General features: G+C 36.6%; 1 long non-coding RNA gene across 1 annotated transcript in view; it reads right to left on the reverse strand.

Moving 5' to 3' along the window:
* The window catches only part of LOC106470373, a 35,268-nt gene extending 26,082 nt beyond the window's left edge, over nt 1–9,186 (reverse strand). Inside the window, exon 1 of the long non-coding RNA XR_001291489.2 lies at nt 9,078–9,186. This is a non-coding gene — a long non-coding RNA (uncharacterized LOC106470373). The remainder of the gene's footprint in view (nt 1–9,077) is intronic.
* Between the last annotated feature and the right edge of the window lie 562 nt (nt 9,187–9,748).

Consider the following 9,748-nt stretch of genomic DNA (forward strand, 5'->3'; position numbering starts at 1 on the left):
GCTGATCCAAATTGGCCTCGGAAAAAGCCGACCTAGTAAACAAAGGCACTGGAAAAAGATAGTCCAAATTATCTCCAGAATGCCTGGATCATCAGTAAAAGTAGCCTCAGTACACCCTGGAGAGACATTCCTGGACCAAATTTATGTCTCCATCTCACATCAAATCAGTTCAGGGACAGCCTCTCCACGAATATTGAGAGATGCTAGATAACAGAGGTGAAACATGGGAGGTCTGATTAGCCACCACTGCTGGAAACAGTAACCCAGGATAAAAAGGTGGGAATGAGGACCCCAGAAGGAAGCCATGCAAGCACTATAATAATGGACAGGACGCAGAAGTATTTCTGGATCAGTAAGTGGGTAGAGATGAGATATAGAGGATAGGCAGATAAAGGAAAAGGAGGACTGATCTTCTCGAGCTGCAGAGATCTTAGAAAGGAGAGCATGATTCAGATAAAGGATAAAGGAGGAGGAGTGGTACAAGGTCCTGATAACGTTGAGGCAAAAATATCCATCCTAAAATGCCTTCAAACCAGAAGGAGGAGAAAATAAGCCTTCAAAGAAAGGTGAAACAGGAAACATGTAGAAAGAGGTTCAAACAGAGATAAAGCGAGGGCATGAAAAGCCATGTTAATATCCCAGTCCGGAAGCAATGGATGCCTCGGTGGCTAATGGAAAGAACTGATCAACGTGAAAAGGACAGGGGAAGCAAAGACCTTGCAGAAATAGAAAAATGGAAGGTATGGGATAATGCCACCCAAAACCCCAAACTTGGGAAGACTGAAGAACCCCTCTCAAAGAGTCACGTGAGGAACCCAGAGATACAGGCAACCATTGGGTGAGAAGCCCAGAAACCCTGAGTCAATACTCAGGAGTAATAAACCTTCCTCTTGCATTGATAGATGGCCAAAGAAGAAGGGAAAATGAAATGGGCTAAATGTGAATTTACTCTGTGAGAGAAACCAGAACTCCTTGTCAAGGAATTGACAAAAGCCAGGCACGAAGACAGAGGACAGACTGCATAGGATGGAGCACCAGTGACTGGGGTTGACAGAGGAGGTCAGGACAGAAAAGAGAAGGAAGAGGAGGGACCACCTGCAGTTGGAGCAACAGGGGGAACCAAGGTTGAGTGGGCCAGTAAGGAGCAATCAAAAGGACTGTGCGTAGAGTGGCATGGATGAAAGAGACCATCTGATGAAGTAAATGGATGGGAGAGTAAACCAAGGAACAATGTAGGCCCTGTTCAACCACCAATGGAGATTGTCTACAAAGAATGAGGGAAGGGATATAGAAGTATTCAAGGGATCCCAGGCGAGGATCCATTGAAGAAAACACATATGGCTCTGTCCAGTGGTATGAGAAGGGGGTCATGAAGGACCACAACCCAAAAGTGATAGAACCTTGCGAGCTGTAAGTGAGAGAACAGACAGGGATTTCCAAATAGCCCATTCTATACAATGGAGTCAGAGAGGAGAATGTTGGGCCTGACTGAGACGGGTGTTGAAGAAAACACCCAAATGGATAAGGTACTGGATAGGATAAAGTAAAGACTTCTCCAATTTGCCCATCCATGCAGGTTCCACCAGAAGCAGATGAATGTGGCGGGCCGATTCCTGTTAGGAATGAGCAAGAAGAAACCAGCCCAGTCATCCATATAAACATGGAAGTGCATTCCCATGGCATGAATATACCAAACAAAGGAGCAGACCACATGTAAGGTGCTGAGGCTAAGCCGAAAAGTAAGGCATGAAACTGGTAGGTAACCTCCCAATGGACAAACCTAAAACATTGGTGTGAACACTCTGCCACAAGAGTATGTAGTTAAGCATTGGAAATGTACACCTTGGTCATCCAAAAACCTGAAGAAAATGCCCACAAAAGAGAAAGGTATGTCTCCATGGTATACTGATTGAGATGGGATAAATTAATGACAGGATGCCAGTCCCCAGTCTACTTGGGAACCACAAACAGGCGTGTGTAAAAATACCTGAGAACCTGGTGTAGCTGATTCGATGGTCTGTTGTGCGATGAGGTCCAGAACTGCCTCTGAAAGATGCTGGCATGTCGAGGAATCTCGAGGAGAAGGGAAGGCAACAGGAACACTGGATAAGGGAGAAAAAGAGAGAAAAAGGGGATAACGTATCACTCAGAGAGCACTTTGTGAAACCAAACACCAGCGAGAAAAGATCCCCATCAACGAACAAAATTAAAGGTATGAGCCCCCACTAGGCCTGAACCAACCACATAGACACTGGTACTGCTGTTGGCAGATCAGACATCATCCAGTAAATCATCGAACCATGGCACCACAGGAAGAAGTTGGGAAGGTCAGGGGGACAGGAATCTGTGCTACGCTTGGCCCCGACTGCCAAGTTAGTAAGGGTAGAATGTTGATGGGGCAAGGACACTCGCAACTCCAAAGACTCAGGAACCGAATCAAATACATAATGCTGCAAAAATGGTACCATGCGGAGGTCCCTCAGATATGGAGCCTGGAAACACGTCCGTGCCAAATCAGTTTTATGGCCCAAGGGGTCCTAACAACAAAAAACCATGTTTGAAGCACGAGAGTCATAGACGACAGATGAGCCAACGTAGAAATAAGGATGCAGAGGATGTCAGCAGAAAACCCCTCAGGGTTCCTGTAAGGAACCTCTGACAGAAGGTGAAGGGAGGAAATTTAACTTAACAGGGTTGTGAGGGTGAGAAGAAGGTAAGAAAATTGGGCTTGGGTAGGTTGGACAGGGTAATCTGGGATTGCCCCCCAAACAGGTAGAACCGACCCAAACAACTGTTGGTTGAGAAAGGGAAAGTCTGCCCTATGATAAGCAAGGGCAAACTGATCTGAAGTCTGTGGGAGACATGACATACTAACACCCTTCCACAATTGAGAGGCAAATTAGTCAGCATGAACCCTAATATTGGGGGGCAGGGAAAGACTAAATAAGGTCGAGAAGTTGTTTCATATAAAAGAGAAGGTCTAAAGCCATAGGAAACAGGTGTAAGAGACAAAATATCACATATCTGAGGGATAAAGTCTAAAAAGACCAATGACGACAAGCTGAATTATCAGTGAACAGGAAGACAGACAAACTCCAGGGTGGGGGAAGCAAATGATCAGAACTGTCATCAGCCTGGCCCAGCCAACAAGCTCAGGAGGAAGTGGGGCAGAAGTATGCAAGAGAAGTTGGCTCATATACCACTCAACCTCCCGGCAAATGAGCGATGATACATCACTCGATAGATCATCCGCGCCCGTGGTTAAAGATGTTGGCAAAGTACCCGAAGTGGTGACTGTAACTTCGGAATTCATAAGTGGAAAATACAAGGAAGTAATGATTTAATAAAAATATTAACTTCATAATTGTGAAGTGCAGTAAATAAAGCTAAGAAAAAATGAAAAAAATAAACCACTTCAAGGTAACTGAACAATGTAAGAAATAATGTCTGAACTCGACAGCTGCTAAACGAGAACCGATAGTTTGGTAGTAATGCGTAGAGAGAGTCACATGTGTCACATGATAGTAGTGCTCTCCTATTGGCAGAGAAGTGGCACATATCTGTTATTTTATCATTATTAACTTTATATGGTGTTGATCAATTTGACCGACCTCGTAACCATCATAAAAATTAGGAAATAAACCTAAATTACCTTTTTTGTTCCAGAATAACTGTAAATTGTAATAGGAAACCACAGATGTTTATTTTAAATACCTTAAATCTCTTAACTGTATAAATCTATTTATATATTTATTAATTTTTGTTTAATTGACCTTTGAACCGTGTCTGACTAAAAAATACCCCAACAGAAGTTGAAAACTACACGGTTCACGTGCTTCGACATGACCCTATCCAACAGCGTAATGCAGAAGCTTCTGGCATATATACCACATGAAAGTTATTTATTATTTTTCTTTCATTATCTTACTTAACAACTTTCTATTTTTATGACTTTAGTTACTTTTATAATAAACAGTTAAAGCAAATGAAAAATAAAAAGTCTCATAATTAAATATCAAACATTTATATTTTCAGTAAAGCGATATATTTTATTCGTTATTTTTTGTACTGTAACATTATATATATATATATTTCTCCAGGTTGTAGGTAAGTAATCAAATTATAACAAAAATAAAGTTTGCAAAATAAAATGTATAATATTGTTAGTAGTGATTACAAATCTTCAAAGTACTTATGGCCAGAGTTTTCACTCTCACCTTTTCACACATATTTTCTGTAGTTATTTTATTGCCAGTAGATGAATTAGAAATTAGAAGAAACAAAATTAATAGTGCTCTGTTCTTTTCAGTACAGACAATGAAGTTCCAAGTAAAGCTCTTGAGAGTTTCTTCTAATCTTTTTACACTTATTTCATATGTTTATTTCACTGTTAGCAGCTGAAGTAGAAACCTGTCAAATACAAAGCAATGAATTACCATTCCTGTTTAGGTGTTACCGTACTTTAACACCGTCAATATCAAATAAGTTCATGCAGCAAAATTCTCAGAATGATGAAGTGGTGGGCGGGGCCAATATGGTGGGTTCGCTAAATATCATGGTATCTCAGCAAATAGAAAAGGTAGGAGGTTCTTATTTTATATTCTAGCTTGCTAATATTGAACAATTGAGTTTCTAATTCATACGAAACTATAGATGTTATATTGTGGGCATCATAGAATGTAATCTGACCAAACCCAGGAGACAATGTGACATACAAGATATGATATTTAGCTTTTTTTTAAATATTTAGTTTCAAATTAAGAAACTAACTAATGTATAATGCTAAAATTTGAATTATAATCTATAATTTGGTACCAAACTTATTGACATACATTAATAAAATAATAGCTAAATAAAATGTTGAATGTAAATCTACAAACGTGATGACATGCTGTCTGACCATTACTCATCTTAATAGGGTTAATGGAAATTTCTATCTTATTATTACTGTTTTACATTATTTCTAAAATCAATTAACCAAGATTATGATTAAATCAATTGTTACAAAAATAATGAATTAAATGAAATTAGGGTTTCTGACTATTTTCATTTATTCCAACTATCCAAATAATTCAAAGAGTATATTTGTTTTTGTTTTTAAGCACAAAGCCACATAATAGGCTACCTATGCTCAGCCCAGTTTTAGCCTTATAAGTATTTCTTTTTTTACGTCAACTTTGTTATGCACTAGTGATTCAAGTTGGGGGAGGGTTATGATTCAAGGGTCTTGATTTCAATTTCCACTGCCACTAAATTTGCTCGCCTTATCTTTGTTATAGTAAGGCCACCAAGTCTATCTGTCACTGTGAGTAGTTTTGAACTGCTGACAGGAGGCAAGGCAACTGAGTGACAGCATCTGCCACCAACTTGTAGGTACATTGGTTGGAAGCACTGTACTAACTGATTACTCAAATTTAATTGATTAATGGGGTAATCAATTGATCAACCAGCAAATACCACTTATTGTGAGCTCTTGACAGAAGTCAAGTTTCACTGAACTCCATTTATAACAACCATTTGCTTTCTTCCCTCTAGCCACAATTCAATTCAATAAGTCAACTTAGCCTCCATACCTATAAAAAAATCTCTTTCTGAACAAGCTTTTTATGTGTCACCTTGTTAAATGCTTTCTGAAAATCCAGAAACACCAAATTCACACCTCTACTTTCATCTACATAAAGAGTAACCTCTTCAAAAATGTCAAAATATTAGTAAGGCAAGATTTTCCACTAATGAAATTATGCTAACTAGCTATCAGTTGTAAACATTGTTAAATGACTTTACAAGGCATCTTTTATCAGACTTTCATTTTCCACCATGGTTGTAAGACTAACAGACCTATGATTACTAGGGCAATTTTTATCACCTCCTTTGAAAAGAGGAGTTATATTAGCTAACTTCCAATCTTCTGATAACTGCCCACTACCCAAGGATATAAAAAAAATAGTAGCAAGTGGCTCACATATTCAAACCCTGAAGAAAGTATTAGCCGTCCCATGAGCTTTATCATTCCTTACACCATTTCTACATTGGAAGTTAACAATAAACTTAAAATAGCATTGTTCCTTGTAGGTTCCCTGACCATCTGGTGAAGAAACCATCCTGAACAGTTTCTAAAAACTTGTCTCCCTCATGGTTTGACTGTAACATCTTCTAATCTATATGTCTGAATTTAAAAGAATTTAAGAAGAATGGCTGGATGGAAGAAAGCATAGGGTTGTTATAAACAGAGTTCAGTCAAACTTGATTAATGTCACAAGTGGGGTACCTCAGGGCTTAGTCTTAGGACCTTTGCTCCTTTTCATTTATATCACTGATATAGATGAAGGAATGGTAAACAAGTTATTTAAATTTACTGATGATATTAAGGTCTTCGGTGTTGCTAGCTGTGAGGAGGATGCTACTATACAAAAGGATTTGGAATAATTAGTAAACTGGAGAAATAAATGGCAGATGGGTTTTAATTATAATAAATTCAAAATAATACATGTGGGTTATCACAATTATAATTGTACGTATAATTTGGATGGGAATAACCTTAACAGTGTCATGAAAGAAAGGGATCTTGATGTAATAGTTGATCAGTCTATAAAGCCATCCAAACAGTATGCTGTTGCTAGTGGTAGGGCAAATAGGATTTTAGGTTGTATATCTACAGAAATATTGAACACAAGTCTAAAGATGTTGTACTTTCATTGTATAGATCACTGGTTAGGCCACATTTCGAATATTGTGTTCAGTCTTGGGCTCCTTACCTTAAGAAAGACATTGAATTGTTGGAAAGGATTCAGAGAAGGGTTACTAGAATGGTGTCCAGAATGGAGAGGTTGTCATACTAAAAATGGTTGAAATCTTTCAAATTATTTTCTCTTGAAAAAAAGAAGATTTAGGGGAGATCTGATTGAGATGTTTAAGATTGTAAAAGGAATTGATAGTATTGATGCATCATCTTTTATCATACTTAACAGTGAGAATAGTAGGAATAGGGGACACAAATATAAATTTTGGCAGGGTAGAAGTCATCTTCAGCTAAGACAGTTTCATTTTTTTAACAGGGTAGTTGACCTTTGGATGTTGTCGAAGTAGTAAATTTAAGTGAGTTTAAGAGAAAGCTTGATAACTATATGAATGGTAAGGGCTGCATTTAAGCTTTTTTAAATTATTTATTAATTTAAGTTTTAGTTCAGTTTAGAAGATGGCCCAATAGGTTCCATGTTGTTCCAAAACGTTATATTATGTTATTATTAGCTAATTTTTCTCTTGCATGTTAAACCTTATGTTCCTCTGGTGGCATTTCTCACAGTTTATTCTTTTCTTTATTGCTTCTACTCTATTTTGAATAGCTTTCAATTTCTCCTCCAACCAGCAAACTCCATAAATAAGTTGCACTTCTTCAATACTAGTTTTCTTAAAAGTATATGTCAGTCCTGAATGGCCAAATAAAACCCACTCCTTGCACCCATCACATCCTACAAACTATGTAGTGACAAAGAGGTCAGATACTTGGTTTTTTTCTTATTTACATTAATAATATTGATAGGACATAATTAGCAAATCAGTAGAGTCTGCTGACAACTTTAATCTTTCGAGTATCTCTAACTATATTAAGAATGCTGAGGTACTAGAGAAGGGCTAGATCAATGGATAAGTTCAGCAAATATGCTAAAGTTTAAAACTTATTACAGTAAGTACAAGGTAATACATTTGGGTTATCATATTTTGGATCACATTTATATACATAATAGTTTAATACAATCTACTTAGGATGAGAACACACAAAACACCATACCTGGACATAAGAAACTTGGCATAGTGATGATAAGTCATTCAAACTACTGAAGCATTGCACTGTTGATAGTACTAAAGTATCAAAATTAATAGAATTTTAAAATGTATTTATAAACATTGATTACAAATCAAAAAAGTTGCTACTATGTTAGTCCTACTACTACTAGTAGTAGTATAACCAAAACACAGCTACTGTTACTGTAAGTTAATGGTGATAGTCCATTAGCCTGAGGGCCCATTACTCCAAAGGCCCAATAATCTAAAGATGCAAGTTTTTTAACAGTTAAAATGTAATGTTAAATTGATTGATTGTTTAAATTTGTGAAATTTTATGACAAAAATACCCCAGTATATGATCAAAAAGGTTGCAATTTCTCATGAAGGGTTGAATAATGTTTATCGTCATTTCCCCAATGTGATTTTCTTGTACCCGTGTATAGTGTTAGCTGCAGAACATACATATTTATATGCATCAGGTTTGGATTTAAGAATCTAGCTGTTCTTACTCCATAGTTCTGAGACAACAATTGTCATATAGCTGATTCATTAAACATGTTGAAAGCTTTCAGTCAGTAAAATTATCTTAATACTAGAACAATGCAATGAACTGAATACTACAATGTCCATTCAAATATTTCTGTTGTTTGTATTTTAAATGAGTGCAAGCAGTCAGGAGTAGCTGGTCCCCCATACCCCCACCAAGACAAGAGATGCCCTTTAAACTTTTCATTTGATATTTCATTCATCTATTATGGACCTTCGAATTTGTTTATTCATTCAGTTTTGACCTATAATATTGCAAAAACCAAAAATCTAGCTTTTGGACTATTGGGCCATTGGAATACTGGGCGGTCAACCAACTTAACAAATCATCAATTAGGCCTCACTTGGTATACTGTGTACATTGTTGGTCTCCTTATGCTGCTTAAAACTTAGAAGCGAAATTGACTTACTCAATTACTTGAATTTGAAAATGGTCAGAGCTACTCCAAAAAGGATAATTTCGGAAATCGAAGGGTTACCTTAGTTATTGTAAGTTATGAAAGTTACAGTTATACTTAAACATTAAAAATTAAAGGGCTTGATAGCCTCATACTGATAGTTGATGTACATGTTTTTCAGTTTCAGTTAAATTTTCTTTCCAAAGCAACATATTAATAAAAATGGCAATAATATGGCAATAATTAGTTGTGATTTCTTTTTAAAATTCTACTAAATTTTATTGCTTGTAAGTTTACACCCAGTTTCAATTTTAACTTTAGATCCACTTATAACAATTTTCTATTTACCTCATCAACATGGAACCAACAGTCAAATTACAGACTTCTGAAATAGTTTCGATTTATTTAGCATAGCATGGTGATTCCTAAAAGTAAAACAGTACAAACAATCCGTTTTGACGTCGAAATGCTATAGCGACACCTTTTGGCCATAAATAATTTACTTGTTTAAATACTTACAACACAGCCATACATTTAAAAACTAAAATTTGTTTCAGCTAACTTTTCAGAACGTTTTGCCATTATACTTACAGCTTCATCAGGAAAATGTAATTACTCAGTGATGAAGCCGTGATAGTAAAAACAAAACAAGTTTTATTTTCTGAACCATAGTAGTGTATAAAAGCATTATAAATTTAAGAAATTCAAATTGACTTGTATGACAGGAGATTTAGGAGATTATAGAAGATCAAGAAAGTTGGTGAAACAGGAAACTAGGACATGAAAAAGGATGTATGAGAAAAGGTTGGATGAAAATGTAAAAATTAACAGTCAGAATTTCTTTAAATAAATTAAGGGTAAACAAACTATTTGGACCCTTAAGGGATAATAAAGGAAGGCTCATATCTGATGATTATGAGATGGCTGGGTTATTAAATTTTGCATTTTCTTCGATTTTACTAACAAAGTGTTGCGTCAGCGAGGTCACGTGACTAGTGTCACACCACATTTCTAGAACT

This window comes from Limulus polyphemus, unplaced genomic scaffold (genome assembly GCF_000517525.1).
Source record: "Limulus polyphemus unplaced genomic scaffold, Limulus_polyphemus-2.1.2 Scaffold3970, whole genome shotgun sequence".
NCBI lineage: Eukaryota > Metazoa > Arthropoda > Merostomata > Xiphosura > Limulidae > Limulus > Limulus polyphemus.